This window comes from Ambystoma mexicanum, chromosome 1q (assembly GCF_040938575.1).
Source record: "Ambystoma mexicanum isolate Mex_15411 chromosome 1q, UKY_AmexF1_1, whole genome shotgun sequence".
Classification (NCBI taxonomy): Eukaryota; Metazoa; Chordata; class Amphibia; order Caudata; family Ambystomatidae; genus Ambystoma; species Ambystoma mexicanum.
In genome coordinates this window covers 1,320,160,803-1,320,181,292 of record NC_090922.1, presented here as the reverse complement: position 1 = coordinate 1,320,181,292, position 20,490 = coordinate 1,320,160,803, and the positions used below count along the sequence as shown (strand labels likewise).

At 45.4% G+C, this 20,490-nt stretch overlaps 1 protein-coding gene across 1 annotated transcript in view; it reads left to right on the top strand.

Moving 5' to 3' along the window:
* The window catches only part of ZYG11B (zyg-11 family member B, cell cycle regulator), a 682,105-nt gene that overhangs the window by 348,515 nt on the left and 313,100 nt on the right, over nt 1-20,490 (top strand). The gene's annotated exons all lie outside the window — the stretch shown is intronic.

Here is a 20,490-nt window from a genome sequence, read left to right as displayed (position 1 = left end):
GCTCAAAGTCGCATAAAACTGTCTGAAGCATATATTATGTACTTCTGTTATGACAAACCGTAAAACATGTAATAGATGTTCAACTTCTGGCTGCCTTCCACCGCTGACTTAAGCAACACTATCCAGTGAAATTCCAATGAAAATGAACCGGGAAGCAAATGAAAGCTAAACCTAACCATTAACCTTTTCAATTGACTTCACTCGTAACAGTTGTTTTTAGTATGTTTGTTAGCGAACTAAAAATAACCGTTATGAGTGAAATCAATTGAAAAGGTTTTTAATTGTTAGGCTTGGCTTTCATTTGCAAAATTCATGCTCTGTCTGCTACATCGCTTTATACGAGTTTTCATAAAGATAATTGCTCTCCTTTTTTCACATAAATCAGTAGTTCGTTCTTATTACCTTTTTTCCTTCTCCTCAAACCAAAGGTGAAAGAAATGTACTGTAGTGACTTCTGTATTTGTAGTCCATGGACCTCTTTCTTCCATACTCGTCGCATATTGGACAACTGATGTCTTGTCCAGGTGCAAAATGTTCACCCTTGATTTATCCATGACTATACAATCCAGGCTCTTCAGGGGGTAACAATCAAAAATGGTGCCTAATCCACAAATTAAGAAAGATCAATTGCATCTTGTATATTTTTCTATCAGTAAATTTAAATGTATGTTCTTTTTTATTTTTTTTTATTATGCAACAAAGATACCTGCACCCGAGGGCTACTTACACCAGTGGTTATCGCATCTGGGCCAAAAGCTCTTTAATGCTTATAAACTAGTGTAACTTGGGTACTTCTGGAAGTGCAATATCACATTGCTCCGAAGTATTTCTCTGTTTCCTATTAGTGGGTTACTCCGTTTTCTCCCTGGGGGATTACTATAGTGTTCCAAAGTGGAACACCCACTGTCAGAAGCACTCCTTTGAATCAAGTCCAACGTTAGCCATATCACTACTAACTCCATTTATTACTAACCTCCAGATTGGTAGATACCCCACCCCTAGTGTCTACGCAATCTGCTTGTACTGCTACCTCTCTGGCACCTTCCTCCTCTGCTCTGGCTACCATGCCACCTCCTGCTACCACCTCTGCCCACTCTCGGGCCCTCTCTACTACCTCCGCTGGGTTCCATGTGAAAATGTCCCCTACATAAAGTCGCCATGACACAGTCTCAGTGAAAAGGCTGTGTTAATGTCGTTTTAACATAAATAAATGTATATCTTTTCAAATAATTACTTTCCGTCAGTCAGTGCTAAAGTGAACTGTTTTCAAGCAGTGGAAGTATGGTTTATTTGTAGTCGGATGGCTTGTACTTTAAAGTGAATGGTTTTTGTTTATGAGCCATTGTATTTATGAAAGCCTAAGTTATACCTCGAATGTGCCCAAGCGAAATGGCAACTACGAGCGTTCTAAAATGTAGCATTCAAACGTGTGTGACAAGAAGCCTGCCACTTTTTCTGTGTTCACATGGCTCCACACTGACTCTCCAAGCATGCCCAGCAGTGCCTCCTTGCCCGCTACCCCCACCCACGGATGTCTTCTAGAAGAAGGGTTCCAGAGCATGTGTGCTAGTGAGACTCCGAATATAAGCCTATCAGGTGGAGTGTGATTGGCTGCGGCCATCCCCAGGCATCCCTCCGCCTGTCCCCTCTGTACCACGTTCTTCTGTGCTGTTGAGTCTCATATGGGGAGGAACTCTGTTGGAAGAGGTTCATTGTGCAACCTTTTTACATCGTCTCTCAACCGCCTTTAATGTGCCTCACAGAATCAAAAAAAGAAGTGTGGGTTTATAATGTAAGTTGTAAATGCAGATGAGGACTGTTTCTCGTGATTTGGTCACGAGTCGCCATTGAAATCCCACGTTGTTTGCCGTTCAGACTGCTTTTAAGTGTTCATACATATTTTATATATTATATTTAAATATAATTAAAGGCTACTCTGTGAATTCTAATTGAGTGACACACTTTTTTCTCAGTGTCATTATGCTTGGCGAGTTTTTATCTGAGGACATTATTACTGGATACCCTCCGCTGGCCGTACCTCTAGCCTCTACCCCAACCCAGAAATCTTTCAAATGTGGAACCTACTCCACGTCGCTACTCTCAACCTGCTGTCATACACTCCTCTGACATCTGCCACCTCATCGAAGAACTTGACATGGATGTCCTCGCTCTCACCGAGACCTGGTTCACGGCCATCTCTGTCACGAGTTTTGGCATTCTCCTCCCTGATGGCTACATGATCGACTCCGAACCCAGAACCAACCAACCCGAAGGTGGAATAGCTTTGATCTTTCCGGAGTCGGTCCCTGCTTCTGTTATACCTACGGAGGCCTACTCCTCCTTTGAATGCCTGGCCTGCATGCTCTCTCCTGGCTTCTCTCGGACTGTGGCCACCATCTACAGGACACCTGGCCCGGTTTTTCTCTTCCTCTTGAGTGGGCTGACCTTTCCTCTTCTATCCTTGCCACCCCCTCTCAACTTCTCCTCCTCAGAGACCTCCACATCCACCTGGATGCTTCTAATCCCTCCTCTTGGCTCTTTCGCAAACTCTGCGACACTCTCTCAACATTCTACCCGCTGGTCCGACACACTCTGCCAGACACAACTTGGAAGTTCTCATCATCTCTGATCTCCCCCCTCTTACCCTCTCACCACTCCTCTCCTGGACTAACCACTTTCTGCTCTCCCCTCACCTGAAACTCTGTCCCTCAGGCTAAGCCCACCCCAGCACTGCCATCTACCTTCTCGGTCATTCGGCCAATGAAGCGTGTCAGTGGATGCCTTTGCCTCTACTTTCTCTGCTCTCCTACGCATGCAGCTGACTCACTTTGAGAAAGCCCTTTATAACCTACATTTTTCTATCTAAACACTGTGCATGTCCTCGCCCCTGTAATGAGAATCCGTCTGAAGCCTACCTCCAAGTGCAACTATTGGTATGACTCCGACCTTGCAACCCTGAAACGCAAGTACAGGGTGACTGCGAGGAAGTGGAGGGCTTTGGGCTCATTCTCTGACGGACTGGCCTGCCGCCTGCTCCAAAGGCAACACAGACTCTGTCCTGTCCAAGAAGAGAGCCCACATCCAAGCCTGTGTCACTGGGGCCTCCAACAACAAGGCCCAACTCTTTCAAATCTGCAAGGAGATTGGCCAATACCTGCAGTCGCCACCTCTCTTGTTTCCTCCCGGGCCCTCTGTACAGCTCTGGCTTCTCGCTTCAGCACTAAAACTCAGTACATCCTGTCCTCTCTCCTCTTCCTCTTCCTCTACCTCTCTCGGCCGTCCTGCTGCCTCTTCCTCCCCCTCCCACTCCCCCTGCCCCCCCTCTCCTCCTTTCTCCTGTTTCTCTCCGACAACACCTGACGATGTTTCTAGACAAGTCTGATCCGTGTCATCTTAACAGGTGCTCCCCTGATCCTCTAAAACCATCAAGGACCGCATTGACACCCTCGCTCCAGCCTTGGCCGATTTCTGCAATCACTCTTTCGCCACTGGATGTTTCCCCTCTCTACTCAAACTCTCCCTTCTGCACCCCCTCCTTAAAAAGCCTTCTGCCAATCCTACCTGTCTGGCAAACGATTGCCCAATCTCAATCATCCCTTTCCTCTGCAAACCCCTAGAAAAGCTGGACATCTCCCACACTGAATCTGTTGGTTGTCTCCATGACCATCAGTCTGGCTCCAGTGCAGCCAGAGGCACGGAAACTGCTCTCTGGAACACCAGGGAAGATCTTCTCACCAATCTCGATTCCAGCCTTCCTTCTGTCCTCCTCCTCCTCCTCCTTGACCTTTACTCTGCTTTTGATACAGTCAATCACGCCATCCTGATCAATTGACTCCGTGAGAACCTGGGTATCGACGATCAGGCCTTGGAGTGGTTGACCTTCCTCCTGGACCGACACTCCCAGGTCCATCTTGGGTCCTTTCTCTCCACCACCTCTCTTTCCACCACCTCTCTCCACATGTGGTGTTCTCCAGGGTTCTATCCTCTCGCCCTGGCTATTCAATGTCTACTTGGCCCCTTTGGGCCACCTAATCTCTACCTTCTGCTCTAACTTTCAGTGTTTTGGGGATGACACTCTGCTCTCTTTCAGACTCCCCTCAGCAACCTCTGCTCTCTCGCTCCTTCTTGTCTATCACGATTCGGGATTGGTGCGCCTCCGACGATCTCTGCCTTAATGCCAGTAAGACGGAGATCTTTCTCATTGGGACCCCTTCTCCCGCTTTTTCTCTCTTTCTCTCTTTCTCTCTTTCTCTCTTTCTCTTTCTCTCTTGCTGTCCTCATTCGCCCCTCTTTCTTTACCTTCCTGTGAGGCAAACTTTGGTGTACTCTTCATCTCCTTTCATCATGGACCTTGCCAAGAGGGCACACTACCGCCTGCATCTCCAAAGGTCTTCTTCCTTTTCTCATTTTCCCCCAGAAGCTCACTGTTCCCTCATGGCTGGACTAGTGCAACAGCCTCTTTTTCAATCTGCCTTCCTAAACTCTCGGCCCTCTGCAACTAATCCAAAACAGGATTGCGAGACTTGTCCTTGGCCTCAAGCCCCAGGACCTTACCTTTCCAGCCCTGAAATATCTCCAATGGCTCCCGGTAGCTGCAGGGATCAAGTTCAAGACAATCTGCATCATCCGCGAGGCTTTGTGGAGCCGGGGCCCACACTACACCCAAACTCTTCCTAAATACCTTCCTTCTTGAGACCTTCGCTCAGCTACCTCAAACTCTGAGGGTCAGATGCTTCTCCAGGCACAGTGGTGGGTAGATCTGTCTCATCTGCAGCTGCCTCCCTCTGAAATGGCCTCCCTGCCACTCTCGAACATGAGCCGGACCACCTGAGGTTCCAGAAGCATCTCAAGACCTTCCTTTTCTCCTGCTTTCTCCCTCTCTTCCCCCCCTCCCCGCTGACCTTTGTGTGCTGACTGGTTGCTTGGCTACCTTCAGAGTCTCTCTGGGTTCCAGGTTCCACCATGATCAGTCTCTCCTGCACTGCTTCCAGGCCCATCGCTCACTTGGGGGCTGTAACTGTATCATTACAGTTAACTGCTTCCTTGCACTTACCCAGAGCCACGCTTCCCTGGCTGCCCAATGCTGCCCTGATTGCACTTCCCTCTCCCTGGAACCGCCCCCCTTCTCAGTTCCCCCTGCACTTTGCATCGTCGCACTTGCACGATCTGAATGGCATAAGGCTTAATAAGATAGTTTGTCTTGTCTTCCCTCTATCTTCCCTCCATTGTCTTGTTGCACCTAGAAACTCTTGTGTACAGGCGCGTTGTAAATGGCATATATCATGGGTCCATCATCTTGGTTTTCTGGTGGAGCCCTCCCCTTTCTGTCCCCAGCATTTCTTGCAGAACAATGATGGAAGAAGGCATGGGTCACTTGTTAAAAAAACAAACATTGGACTCCTTACTGCAGTATTGCTTGGAGCCAATCCCGTATGACATTTTTCCTTTAAAACAAGGGGATTTCCCACCCCTTCCTTGATTCAGTTTTACACAGCAGAATATGAAGAATACACTTGTGGACCTCTGCTAGGAGTACTGTCCTTTCCAAAGTCTTCTGACAGAGTTGATGGCATTGAATATGGAGGGGAGCTGTCGCCGAGCGATCCTCATGGTACACTGCCGCCTGTACTGGAACCAAGCTCCTCACTGCGGGTGAGGAACACTTGTATGTTCCAGCCAAATTGTGGGAGTGCAGTACAAGGAGGACTCTCCTTGCTGCATATCCGCTTGGATTGGCACTCGAAGCAACCTGAGAAGCTCGAACAGCCTGAAATCCTGTTTGCCACCTTAAAACTGCTTTGACCATACTGACTCCATCTTCAGGCCAGCTCACTGCTGTCTTGCACCAATAGCACTCCTCGCCACCTCCACTCAATTGCTGGCTTAATGCTGTGTAGCAACCAGACCTGCCACTTCTTCCAGCACCGCTGCAATCAACCCTTGTCTCATCCCGACTCGAACACTTGGAATCCATCGTCACAAATGCTGACTTGACAATTGGAACCGTCGTCTCAACCCGATTCGACCTACGACTTAAACCTGTTGTACCCATCTAACCACATAGTCTTTAGCGCCGACTCGAAAAACAGACTCAACACTGGATCAGCTCAACCTGTATCCTCTCAGACCTGGTTCGATCGCAGAGAGAGCCAAGATGCTCGGTTCAACACTGTTGAGCCTCCCAAGACAAGACTACCCTTCACCATTTTCTGAGTCTATAGTGACTTGTAAGCCCCTTTTGTACAGCTTATTCTTCAAGAACATATCTTTGGACAGTGACATTGCTGCAATTCCTTGGCTAAACACCTCCACTCATTCACCCAGAGTACCATACTGCAGCAGTCTGCATTTACAGTCTTCTCTTTACAGGAGTGGGTTTTTGTTAGCCCTTTTAGTTAGTTGATGGCGTTTTTGATTGTTTAAAATATGCATAATTTGATTGAATCTTGATTGGATATACCTATATGTTTGAGTCTTTGTACCACAAAAGGCAAGGGAGCCCATTGGGCTGTGTTTGTCTTATCTTCGATTGGTACCACTGCTGTTGTAGCAGATGTGTGAAACTGAGTAGGCATTTTTGCCACTACTCATCCCTGTACTCCTGCATAGCAGTATAAGGGATGATCTAGTAAACATTTTTATTTAAAAAATAGATAGGCAGCATAAAAAAAAATACTAGCATTCTCCGTTTTAAAACTTACTATGTAAAATTTTGAGCTATTCAAGCTCAAAATTCGCAAAAGCAAGCACATGGGCGCATCCATTTTGTGAAATGGATGCCCCGCCTGTGCTGGCTTTTGCTTTTGCGGCACTCATGAAGGAAAAGCCAGCCAGCTGTAGTAAACAAAAGCTACCGCTGGGTGGCTTTCCCTTCATTAGTGCTGTAGGCGGAGGACGGGGACCGGAGACCAGAGCAGGAAAGCTGCAGCTGAATCTCAGTAAGTGCTATTTTTTTTTAAAAAATAAGCACTAGCTGCGGTTTTTTTTCTAAGTTTTCCGGGCTGGAGGAGCCCGGAAAACTTAGAAATAAAACCGCAGCTTTAAAAACGTTGTATTGATGTTTGCGGTCACTTTTGAAGCGACCGCAAACATAAATACGTTATTGTGTTGGAAAACGCTGCGGTTTTTCTTTCCAGGTTTCTCAGGCTCCTCCGGCTCGGAGGAGCCTGAGAAACTCGGAAAGAAAAACCGCAGCGTTTTCAAACACAACCGCGTGTGTTTCTGCCTGCTGTGGCTATCACTTTGGGTCTCCGGTGCTCCCAGGAGACCCAAAGCCACTGAAAGCCACAGCAGGCAGAAACACAACGCGGTTATGTTTATATGCCGCGTAGTGTTTCTACCTGCAGCTGATTTCCCATTTGGGGCTCTTGGGCTCCCCACGGGGAGCCCGAGAACCCCAAATGGGAAAGCAGATTCAGGCAGAAACAACGCGGTTGTTTTCCGCAATGCCGCGTTGTTGGGGAGCCCGAGAGCCCCAAACGGGAAAGCAGATTGAGGCAGAAACAACGCAGTTGTTTTCCGCAATGCCGCGTTGTTTCTGCCTGAATCTGCTTTCCCATTTGGGGCTCTCGGGCTCCCCGTGGGGAGCCCGAGAGCCCCAAATGGGAAATCAGCTGCAGGTAGAAACACTACGCGGCATATAAACATAACCGCGTTGTGTTTCTGCCTGCTGTGGCTTTCAGTGGCTTTGGGTCTCCTGGGAGCACCGGAGACCCAAAGTGATAGCATTGTTTTCCGCAATGCCGCGTTGTTGGGGAGCCCGAGAACCCCAAATGGGAAAGCAGATTCAGGCAGAAACAACGCGGTTGTTTTCCGCAATGCCGCGTTGGTGGGGAGCCCGAGAGCCCCAAACGGGAAAGCAGATTGAGGCAGAAACAACGCAGTTGTTTTCCGCAATGCCGCGTTGTTTCTGCCTGAATCTGCTTTCCCATTTGGGGCTCTCGGGCTCCCGGGGAGCCCGAGAGCCCCAAATGGGAAAGCAGATTCAGGCAGAAACAACGCGGCATTGCGGAAGGAGCCCGAGAGCCCCAAATGGGAAAGCAGATTCAGGCAGAAACAACGCGGTTGTGTTGGAAAACGCTGCGGTTTTTCTTTCCGAGTTTCTCAGGCTCCTCCGAGCCGGAGGAGTCTGAGAAACTTGGAAAGAAAAACCGCAGCGTTTTCCAACACAATAACGTTGTATTTATGTTTGCGGTCGCTTCAAAAGTGACCGCAAACATAAATACGTTTTTAAAGCTGCGGTTTTATTTCTAAGTTTTCCGGGCTCCTCCAGCCCGGAAAACGTAGAAAAAAAAAACGCAGCTAGTGCTTATTTAAAAAAAAAAATAGCACTTACCGAGATTCAGCTGCAGCTTTCCTGCTCTGGTCTCCGGTCCCCGTCCTCCGCCTACAGCACTAATGAAGGGAAAGCCACCCAGCGGTAGCTTTTGTTTACTACAGCTGGCTGGCTTTTCCTTCATTAGTGCCGCAAAAGCAAAAGCCAGCACGGGTGGGGCATCCATTTCACAAAATGGATGCGCCCATGTGCTTGCTTTTGCGAATTTTGAGCTTGAATAGCTCAAAATTTTACATAGGAAGTTTTAAAACTGAGAATGCTAGTATTTTTTTTTTTTTATGTTGCCTATCTATTTTTTGAATAAAAATGTTTACTAGACCATCCCTTTAATCACAATCACAATTTAGGAACAATACTTTAAAGGGGACGTATAGGTTTGCAAAAATAAAGATGTCAATCTGATGCATTCAATCACATTTTTGCTTTGTTACAGGACCCCAAGTACTTTGATACAGGCACCTGCGTAACATGGAACCGCAGTTGTTCATAAGCTATAGCTAGATTCTTATCCAGTGTGTTCTAACGTGGACATGGAAGGTGTACTTTGTCTCGTCTGACAATTATACAAACGGTCTGGGAGCCCCTCTACTGAGAATGAACATGGACAAATAACCTGTTTTCTGGGTAGGTTCCCACTTGAGAGGGTTTACAACCAAGTTTTAGCTCACTTTACCTTTCACAAAAGACAAATAGCCAGTCTCCAACACCGAAATGCTAGGCAATTCTCCTCTGAACAAAAGTACCAACAGCAACCCCAGACACATGTTTTGGCCTAGTCGGGCCTCATCAGTGTGGTGAACCTGTGCTTCTCTAAGCACAGTGAGCAAGGGGTTAACGTCTGGACTACCCAGCGTAACTTAGGGTATACCCCAAGTCCCTAAACGTATATACAAAAGGTCTGGGAATCCCCCCCTACCGAGAGCTAAAACCACCAAATAACCTGTTATCTGGGTAGGTAAGCACATGGAAGAGTCTACAACCTAAATATTTGATCATGTATGCATATTTGTAGATCTAACAGTCCATATTATATCACAGCGATTATTTCATTCCTCAACCTGGCCACAGAAGGTCTCTGGCTCCTATGCCCAACCCCCACAACATTTTCCCTGTCCTTTTTTTGCTTGTGCATTTTGCCAGCACCCATCCATTGTTTTGCCCTCTCAAAGATTGTCCCCGTCGCACATTTTAAGTGGCACTAGACCAGGAAATAAACACAGCCTGGAAGGTCTTGCTTACAGGTTGTGCTTATCGAGTCATACAGTGCTGCTCTACAGGAACACCAGTCACCACCATGGATCAGGCTGGTGTTGGTGTTCCACTCATTGCACCTCTTGCACACCCGTTTTGTGAGCAGAATGGATTTGCTGCACTTGTCAGTCCTGTGATTTGGATTCTCTTTGCTGTGTGCAGAGGGCATGTATGTGCTATCAAGTGGGTGAGTGAGCACCCTTTGTGTGGTGAGGTGCCTTTATGTGATCCGAGGAGTGTGATGTTACTCTGTAGGACAAATAAATGGGGCATCGTGCAGGGCACGTCTCAGTGCACGAGTGGAGCCTGGAGCGGACACCAGTGTCTGTGCGATCTGTTGTCCCCAACTCCCTGTATTATCGAGACCCAGCAGCCTCATATTGGCGATGAGGTGGCCGTCTGCTGAGTGAGAGACTCAGAACAAGTCCCAAGGGAAGATTGATGATCAGAAGGTGGTTTAAGATCGAATAGTGAGAAATGAGAATGAAATTCTCAGGAGAGGCCTGCGTGATTATAATCTAGTGCTGGTGAGGTGCTGTCACCCTGAAGCAAAGTTGTCCCTAACCTATGAACCTCGGCCATTGGGAGTTGTTGTCAAAGGATCGATGGTAACAGCATCGAATGGTCTGGATGCTGTCACTAGGAACTCTTGTTTTTTCAAAAATATGTACGCGTAGGATATGATGCAAGCAATGGATGATTGCCACCCCTCAGAGGCAGAGAGGCAGGAGGAGGAGGAGCATTAATATCCTGACAGAGAAGATGACTGGCATCCAGAGGAACATGGTGATTAGGAGCAGATACCAGACCTGGCCCCAGAACAGTTGGAATAGTGGCGATATCCTCAGAGAATTTAGACAGTCTGCACGTCTGCAGGACTATGTGTTAGATGAATGAAAATGGACACGTGTCTCTCTCTGTATGCCCTGGTGCTTTGGAAAAATGTTTTTGGGTTAAAAGTTAACGAACGTGTGCTGTTTCAACTGTATGAAAAAGAAGGCATGTGTTGAGATGCCTGTAAGAGATCCAAGTAGTGTGATGGCACTCCATAGGACTAATAAATGGGGCGTCACGCAGGGCATATCTCAGAACCCGGAGCGTACATCAGTGTCTGTGTGCTATCTCTTGTCCTTGACTCCATATACTACCCAAGCCAATATCTATCATAAAACGCTTAAGTACTCAGCTGATGCAATTTCTCAGTGTTGGGTTTCCTTCAGCTGTTGAAGTGTGTGCACTTTGCCATTTGGACAGCAGTCATTTCAACAAATAGAATGACTACTGTTCTACCCGGTCACCTTCACCTTCCTTTTGCAAACATACAGAAGAATGTCAAGTTGCTTCTTTCCACCCCCACTTCTCTTCACACAGGGCACAGTGGTCCCAGTGTCAATGAACAGTTACTTACCGGCTCAACATTTCAGTCTCTCAATGGCAAAATGCTGTAGGATTAATGCCTACTCAAAAGCTAAAACTGAAATTAGGTGCTGTAATTATGCTACTATGCAATGTTATGCCATCACAGGGCCTCTGCAATGGAACACGGTTGAAAACTATGCTTCTACAAAGACACACCATGGAGGCTCGTATGATCGATGGAACTTGCAAACTGCGCATACCTCTCACACATTTAGCCTTTTCAGTGACCATTAATAAGTCACAGGTACCTACGCCCCCTTCCTGGAAGCGATCAGTGGTAAATAGGTTACTGAAGAAGGCGACAGAAGTGACCCTATGAATTACCAACCAATATTGACCTTTAAGACTGCTAGAACAGCGATGCCGGGAACAACTGGTAATTTGTAAATGGTTTCTCTTTCTGTGTTCTTCGGTGGGTTGGGACAGACGGGGGGGGGAGGGGCAAAGGTATGTTTATGGGGTGATCTGTAATCGAGTGGAAAAGGCACCATTGGCGGTTTCTTTGTGTGTCTGTGTGTTACTGATTGTCTCTTGGGTTCCAATGTGTATTATTGCGTCTGCTCTGTGTGACTGTGCTGAATGAGTTTCTGGCTGGGTTTATTTGCCTTTTTATGAGCAGAGGAGGTGGTTGCAGGGGCAGACGGCTTCTAAGGCCTGCAATTTATTGAAGCTGGGGAGTGTGCTCCAGGGCTAGTTGGCTTCTCAATGAGGCCTACCATTTTATGTGTATTTTTGAAACGTAATTGTAGCTCCACTTGTATTTCAAACTTTTTTTTAAAAGCGAGCAGTTTTGGCTCAATCGATTGTGTTTATTGAGAAACATAAAACCTCAGCATTATTTTTGGTTCTAGTTTCCGGAAACTCCTCAAATATTCTGCTTTCTGCGGTCCGTTTACCTTAGATTGTCTTCCTACTGTTGATTAACGGAAAGCAACATCATTTTTAAAGTGCATCCACATTCTCTTTGGGCCACCATTAAACACGGGACACAATAAACGAGGGCAATTAAGCAAAGTTTAAACTTCATGCTTTTTGGAGGGTGTGGCCTGTGGAAAAGTTTTTAAAGCTGGGTGTGGGATCAAAAGGTTGGAGGAGCACTTCTCTAAGGGGATTTATTTTGGATTAGTACCTGGCGAGGGGTGTGTGGCTGCCTTTCAGCCAATGAGGACTCGGAACAGGGGAATTACCAGCGGTTATCCCCCCCCCCGCTCCGAGCCACCTCACGGCTGGAGGCTGAGATCTTCCCCCGTTGGGGAATGTGGTAAGTGCTCACCCTCCTCCATGCTTATATATGAGAGTTATTTCAACTGGGAATGTCTGAGGTATGTGCAGTACGGTTCCAACTACCTATCAGGAAAAGTATGTACGCCACTAAACCTGTCTTTCCCAAACCAGATCATGATCCATCATGCCTCCCTACCCCATGCCGGTTTCCCACCCATATCTCGCATGCTTTGAGGAAGTTGCTGTACAATGCAGTTTATGCTTGGATTAAGCTTTCTTTCCTAACATGCATCAGTCTTCCCTCTCACTGAACATTTCAGACTTTGCCAAGACTTTGTTTCACGCCATTTTATGTACTCCTCATCTGCACGTAGGTGGGAATGTGTTAACCCCATTCACACCTTCTACATACTTTATTAAGTATGTGGTGTACACATGCATTCTTCATTCCACTATATATTAGAGGTTATGGGGATTACAGTGACAATTAATGTGCTGGCAATTAGGGTTCTTATTATGATTGTGTAAATGCATTTATACTCTTGTGTATGGTTCCCCTTTGCTCCTTGTAGCTAGTGAGTTAACCAGCAGGCAGTAGTCCTAAATTTCTGCTTAGGAATAGGAAGGATCTGCTTTTGCCCCATAATGTTTTTTTTTTACATACGATTATGATTAAGCCAAAATGTTCCCACTATACCTGTGAAGTATACACTTTTGGGTTGTTCATTTGGGATTAAATGTACCTTTTCACCAGTCTCCCTACCTCTCTTGAGTGAAGCCTGATTGATCCGACATAGCTACCATTAAACAGTGTTTGGTCTATATTTTTATTGGAAACCCTTAGGGTAGATGGTTTCACACCAGAAACATTGTAAAAATATCCCCAACAGTGGCGTTGAGGGCTTTAGATGGCCTCTTGATAGAAAAGAAGTATCGCTAACCAATTTACATGTGTAGGGTTTGAGGGGTAGGTGGGGTGACTGCCACCGAGAAAGCCAGAGACAGAAAGTAAGCATAAAATGGTAGGAGCAGCCAGATGAGAGCCCAAAACTGGTCTTGGTGAGTGAGTACTTGGAGAAGAGGAACGTACCTGGTGACGAGACAGACTGGAGAGGCGAGAGAGTGTTTTCTTTGCACACCTACCTTCAGCTTTCCCTTACTCAGCGACTCAAGCTTGAATGATATGGCGTAAACCACAGTTCTGCATTAAGTGGCAAGAGGATTAAAAAACATGTTTTTGAAGATCGAAAATCAGCTTGGAATCGGGAGGAATCTTGTGCAAGTTGAAATGCCCTGTTAAAGTGTGTGCAACACCTAAGGAGGAAATATAAATGTTTCTCTTAAGGGCACTGTCTATCAAGGTGAAACTGCATATTGTTCAGAGATTGGGAATGAAGCAGATTAAAATGAGACTCGGGTAAATCAAGGGAAAGGTCTTAAATGTTTAAACCTGTTCATGCAACGAGAATGACAGGGAATTCAGAATGTTGCAACTACTAGCGATGGGCACTATTATTGATGTGTAATGCATTCAGGGATCTGTGATGTCCAAAATACTGTTTAACTCTGACCAGTAACAGTGGCACACTGGAACATGTAGTGAATGTAACTATTTTATTTAGTTTTTATTTTATGATAATTAGTATGCCACTGACTATGGGCACAGCTGATACGTTGCTCTGCCTAAAATAAGGCGATGGGACAGTTCTTTCACAAGCTTCTGCGCCCCATTTGGAAGATAACTGCAGGCTTGGAGGGGTATAGGAGAAACGTAGGGGTCCCTACATAAGTTAAATGGAGGAATATCAAGTACAACCATAAAGTACAATGCTATAAGTGCAGATAAGGAAAACATAACCGTTGGAAAGTGAGACCAGTATCATAACATGTGCTTTGAGTGCACCTGGGAGAGGAATCCGGGTGAGGTAGGGAATGAGCTTTGGAAGAGGGATGTCCTAATTTCTTTTTCTGGTACCAAAGGTAATTCACCTGCCAGGCCGTAGGCTACTAACCCTAAGGCTTCCAGTGTTCTCGCTCTCCTCAGTTTTCCTTTCTTGAAGGTTGTCTCAGTGAAGGTCTTGGAGGCGTGGGACCTGGGGAACCTGGCAAGGCAATACCTTTTCATAATTTGTGTGATGCAGACCTGGTCAGAGTTGCAGTAAAAGGCTGTGTGGGATAGAAAGTGACTTTCATTTAATACGTGGACCTGCAGACACAGTGCAAGGCAGATTGGGCTGGGTGATGTGATCAATATGTTTCAGGCCTCAAACTAGTCTGCTGTCTTTTTCTGTATCCTTTGTTATTGGTGAGTGATATGCTTGGGAAACCTTAGCTATATTCACTAATACAGTAGTCAAGGTGTGATATCACCATTGCAGAGATGTCTTGGATCTGAGACATGCTCAAAAGAGGGAGGATGATGTACTACGTCAAGTCTGCTACTTTCGTGATATTCATCGATTGGGATAAACAATTGATGAGGAAGATTGGAGCCCAAAAGAGGAAGGCCAAGTGAAAGGGAGTTGCAGTAGGATGGGGGATACAAAATAGATTTCAGTTTTTTAGAATTAGTCAGACTGACTATTGGCAATCAACCAGTCTTGGATCTTGAGCCGGCGGGAGAAAGTGCAGTGCGGGTCCGACAATGAACCGTCGTTTGAATGCAATCTGAATATCATCAACATAGGTTTGAAATGTTGCAGAGAAAGGAGAGATGTCTGTGGTTTGAGGTAGGTATTAAAAATCCCTGGGCAGAGCATATGACCTTGATGGATACTACAGTAGAGTGTTAGACAGAAGGAGAAAAAGGCCAGGCTGTAGTTGGAGCTCTGTCTTCAAGGAAAGAGAGCTTTGTATTCAAGGAAGGAAGAGATTGACTTTAGGGCCACATTAATGCCTGCTGATGCAAAGACCAGTTTGCAGCTGTGAGGCTATGGTTCAGGTCCTCCAGACATGACCAGAGACAAAGGATTACATCAAGCACTCTGGTGGTACAGAAATAAAAAACTGTTCAAACTAAACATGTCGACTAAAAATTAAGACATTTTAGTAAGTGTGAAAAGGTATCCTTTGTATTTGGCTCAATGTGCTGTTTTCCCCAGCTATTGCTGAGCTCGTACACATGGTACCTGAGAAGTTTGCCTTTGCTTCTCTTATACTAAAACATGCATATTTATACCAACTGGTAATAATTATTTTATAAAGAAGTAATTCAAAAACAAGTAGTTTAGGTTCCGTCACTGAACATAAGAACACAATCTTAATGCCATGTCACCCTCTATTTTATCCTTGACATCTTACTTGGTATCAACTGTCGTAATAGTGCACGCATGAACACTATCTACAGTAGATGCTTGCCTAAACCAGCATGAAAACAACTTTTCTCTATCTAATATCACTTTGATGGCTGTTTTGTCCTTACCCTAATGAGGTTTAATCTTATTCCTGTTTAAAGCACCAACCATTTGAACCATTGGCATTCTGTTATCTAGATCGTTCAACTTGCTTCTAAGTGGCGTTTCTAGTAGCAATCTCCTCTGTGGGGATTAACGTACATTGCAAGCTCTATGAAAAATGAGAAATGGCTGTATGGAAGATAGACAAGGTCCTGCTTTCAGTGTTTTACCTAAAACCACACTCTTCTAGGGGGAGGAAGCTCTGGACATAACGAAAACATTACATTTGTGCATAGAATGGACAAAACCTTTTTAGCTGTTCATACCCCGCTTTTTTAACCCGTGGTTTCTGGAAATATAGCATCTCAAACAACCACTGGTAGACTACTAATACGATGTATTGCTGAAGTTTGACATTCAAGCGTTTGAGATTAGAGACTACAACCTTGTGTGAAAGAACCAATGCAGGATCAGTGGAAAAAAACATAAGGGAAATGGGTGTGCATTCTTTGACACAATGACCGGTTTATGGAGGGCCTTGCATTTTTTGAGGTTCCCACATTGTATCATTTCATAAAGAGACAGTTTATTTTGTTTTCTACTTTTCATCGTATCCCTAAATCTCCCACCCTACAAATGTTACTGAGGAGGGAAAACGAGGACTAAGATAACCCGAGTCTCCCAAGATAGACTGGGATAGAGGAGTGGAAGGAATGTTAGAAGAGAAGAAAGAATGGGACAGTAAAGACTAATCCCTTGGTCTGCATAGTTTCGGCTTTACAACACCCCTAGGCTTGGATAGTGTAGAGTAGCCCCTCAACGCTCACACCATAAAAAATACAACCTACTAGGGGGAAAAGGCCCAGCACACGTTTTGCCAGGAGAACGTTTAATCTCACAAAAATACAAGTACGTGTCAGCAAAGAACTCTGCTGCCATTGAGCGCTGTGACAAAAACGGCATAAGCAATGGGTTTTAAAGATGCACAACGTCACAAGTGACGTACATCACACAAGCTACAAATTCATCTAGCTGGTTGGTGTGACCCTCTACACATATAGCCTGCTCCATACAGATGCCTGGCGATTGATCCCAGCATCTTCTGTCCATCTTCTTCCACACAGGGATTTCTTCCATCATGAGGTACAATGCTCTAATTGGAAATTTAGTTACACATCATTATTTTATAGCTCTACAGTGCACCTGGTACCAAGGCTGATACTTTCAAGGTTGTGATAACTTCCAATTGTAAGCATTTTGATCATATTACACCTAAAATGTGGTGGGACTCTGTTTGCTATATTCATAGACTTGAAAAATGTTTAGCCTACTCTCTGTCACTATTGAACAAACATGAAAATGGAACCTATTTGTTAACTTTTTGTCAAACTCGCCCCTTGCTATATAACAAATGATAAATGTAATCCTGGGTTTCGGTTCCTCTCCTCTCGTAGCTGTCAGTGACCCCCCCACCCCCACCCCCCTCCTTCTGTGTGTGTACAGTGCATTGTCTCTAGCTTCAATTGGGTAAGGGTTAAATATAATTATATACAAATTGTAGCAGTTATTGTCAGTTATACATGAGTTTGTTTTCATGTTCTTTAATATGCACCTTGTTAATGGATGATTATGGGCCTCATTACGAGTATGGAGGTAGCCATGCCGCTGTGGCTACCCCCATACCGGGTCCGGGAATGAGGAATTACCGGGCCATTCTGACCTTGGAGGGCCAGGTAATTCCCTTTCCTGGGACCCGGTACATCCCCATTTCCATTGAGCCCATATACGGCTCAATGGGAATGGGGAGGATGCTAACAGGCCCATCGTTAACCCGTTGTTGGCATCCTGATCTGCTAGCGGGGCCCGCTAAGGACACCTGGTTTTACCAGACGTCTTTAGCAGGACCCGCAAGCAGACCTCGTAATGAGGCGGTAGAGGGTTAACGGCGCCAGCAGCTCTACCAGCACTGTTAACCCTCTACCGCCTTCCTCGTAATTGGGCCCTATGTCTTATTTAGTTCTCTGCATTGTGCTATCTTTTGAATATTGCTTGTAAACATCTAACCTCTGGATATTTATAGGTTATTGAAATAGAAATCTTCCAAACTTAAAAACATCACATATTTTACATTGAAAGTTGTATAAGAAATTAACGTAAAGACATTTTAAATGAGTAAAGTTAAAATAACTATGATTTTGCTTGTTTTTTCTAGCTATGGAATTTATGTCCAAATATGTTTTTATCTTACAAATGTGTTTTGTGGTCTCCTATTAATTTAGAGCCAATGCCACCCATGCACACCCATCTAGCCTCCTTCATTCACTATTCAATATGTCGATCTGAGAAGGTATGAACACCTGGTACCTTTTTAAAAAACCTCCGAACCCTCAGCCTGCCCACCTCTTCTTCCGTAAATCACACTGATCCTTTTTTTGTCAGCATAATAAATCTGTGGGGGATTGTGTACACACCCTTTTCTGCCATAACTCCTTCTCCTCCTGTGGGGCTTGTCCTTGTAACTCAATAATTTGTGCTATTGCAAGTGAAGTGTTTGGTGTTGGCAACTGCTTTCGTCCCAGTGCTATTACTGGATACTCTGAGATATTAGGCACTGGGAAATACGCGGCTTATTTGGCCGCTGCATTCGTGGCGGAGTTGCAAAGTGAAACTTCGACTTTGTCATTGGTATGGGCGGTGCATATAACCACCGCTGTCATGGAGGGCGGGGAAAGTGCTTTAATCAGTTTATCCAGCAATGCTGCCTGCTGAACCGGGGACTCATCCGCCCTCCTAAACCCTCTCCTTTTTCACCTCAAAAGGCCTGAATGCACTGTTGTTACATAGGCCGAATCAGAGTAAATGGTCAACCGGCACCCCTTAGAGGGTAGAAGTGCTTCAATAAGCACAATGAGCTCTAGGGCCTGAGCTGAATAATGCAGGGCAGCCTTTTCTGTACCAGTACTTCGTGCTCCCTGTCCACTACGCGGATTACTGCTGCACCCGTATATCTCAGGTCGGTCCCCTGGTCAATGCTCGCTGACCCGTCAACAAAAAGATGCCCCCACCCACTCGGGAGGGTTATCTTTTTTGTTTTTGATGTCTTACTCCTCCCCCTCAGATGTCAGTCATGTTTAGCACTACCTTCCTCGTTATATAGTTTTGTCACAAAAGTGGCAGGGTTTACTGTCTTGCACTGCACTGTGTGTATGTTTGGGCTGTATAAAATGACCACATACGCGAATGACCTCTGTGTGGTTAATGGTGATTTAAATCATTATAGTATTGCAAATACTGCATACTCCAAATACAATGTTATGGAACACCCCATGGTGATTGTGGACTTATATGCTATTGTGAATGCAGCAGCAGCAAGCGCCTGCTTGCAAAGGAACTACCCTGCATAACTGAGTCTAGCACTCCACTATGATAGGCCAATGGCTTATGGCCCATATCGCTCTTTTGAGCGAGTACTCCCTTCATCATCTGCCCATCAGAATGTTAGAACAAGTAAAACTCCAGAGTGTAGTCGGGGGTTGCCATTACTGGGGCAGTGGAATAACCTCTTTCAGTTTGTTAAAGCTTGTGAGCATGTCCTCTGTCCATGTTATCTTATTGTCTGTCTCTTGTGCTTCTTTAAGGCCTTGCAACAAGCGTATTCTAGGAACCACACTCTGTAGTAATTGCACAGCCCAAGGAACTTCTGCATTTCTTTAACAGTTTATGGCTGGGGAGCACTACGCACTGATGCAGCGCATTCTGGTGTTTTCTTTTCATGGACGGATATCAATTGACCCAAGTAAAGAACTAATGGACACAGTATTGTAACTTAGCCTTACCTACTTTGTCATGCTTTTACAGCTGTTAGCACATAGTCTCACTGTTGTTCATTATCACTGCAAACTAGCACATCATCCACATAATGAATGATAGTGCAGGGTACCTGTATCTTTCCCAAATCTGCATGTAATATTCTGGTGAAAATACTAGGGGATTCACAATACCCGTGTGGTAGTCTTATGTGCTCGTACCCTTTTACCCCAATGTGTGAACGTGAGGAGATACTGAGAGTCTGGGTGTAGAGGTATGGAAAGGAAGGCATGTTTTAGATCTACAACAGTGAAATGTGTTGTTTGCTTTGGAAATGCTGCATAGAATGGTTGCAGGGTTAGGAACTACCAGAAATTCTGCCTGTAAAAGGTCATTCAAGGGGGGGAAGATTTTGTATAGTTCTCCATCTTGACCACTTTGCCTTTATCAGGTATATAGCTACATTACATGGAGAGCTGGAGGGCACAATAATCCTTTGATTTCGTAGTTTGGAAACGGTGTCTCAACACCTCCTCTGCTTCTTTGGACAGTGGTTATTGTCTCACGCGGAGTAACACTGCATCTTATTTGAGTGTGATTCGAACGGGTGCCACTCCCTGTAAGAGCCCTACATCGTGGGCACTGGTTGTCCGTAACCACTTAGGAACTTGTGCTAGGTCGTTTTTAGGCAAAGAGGGCGCTGCTATAAGGGCCATCATAGGACACTGTACTCTACGGTATTGCACCATTATCTCAGTGTATGGAAATAGCCAGAACTATCTCTCCATCAACCCTGTCCTCAAACAGTTCTGGACTGTTAGTTGTTTCAAGGGTGCTTGATGCACAGTATGGTGCGCCACTCACTCTTATGAATCGGTCCCAATTACCACAATCCTTTTCTCTAACACCACCAATCCTTCTAAGTCCAGTGAAATTACTGTCCCTGTCACAAGCTCCGGGGTCACAACAGATCTAAAGATAAAAGCTGATGTATCCGCCAACACACCTTTCCGACCTGGGGCACTGCATTAAGTAAAACTGTAATGCCATACACAAATA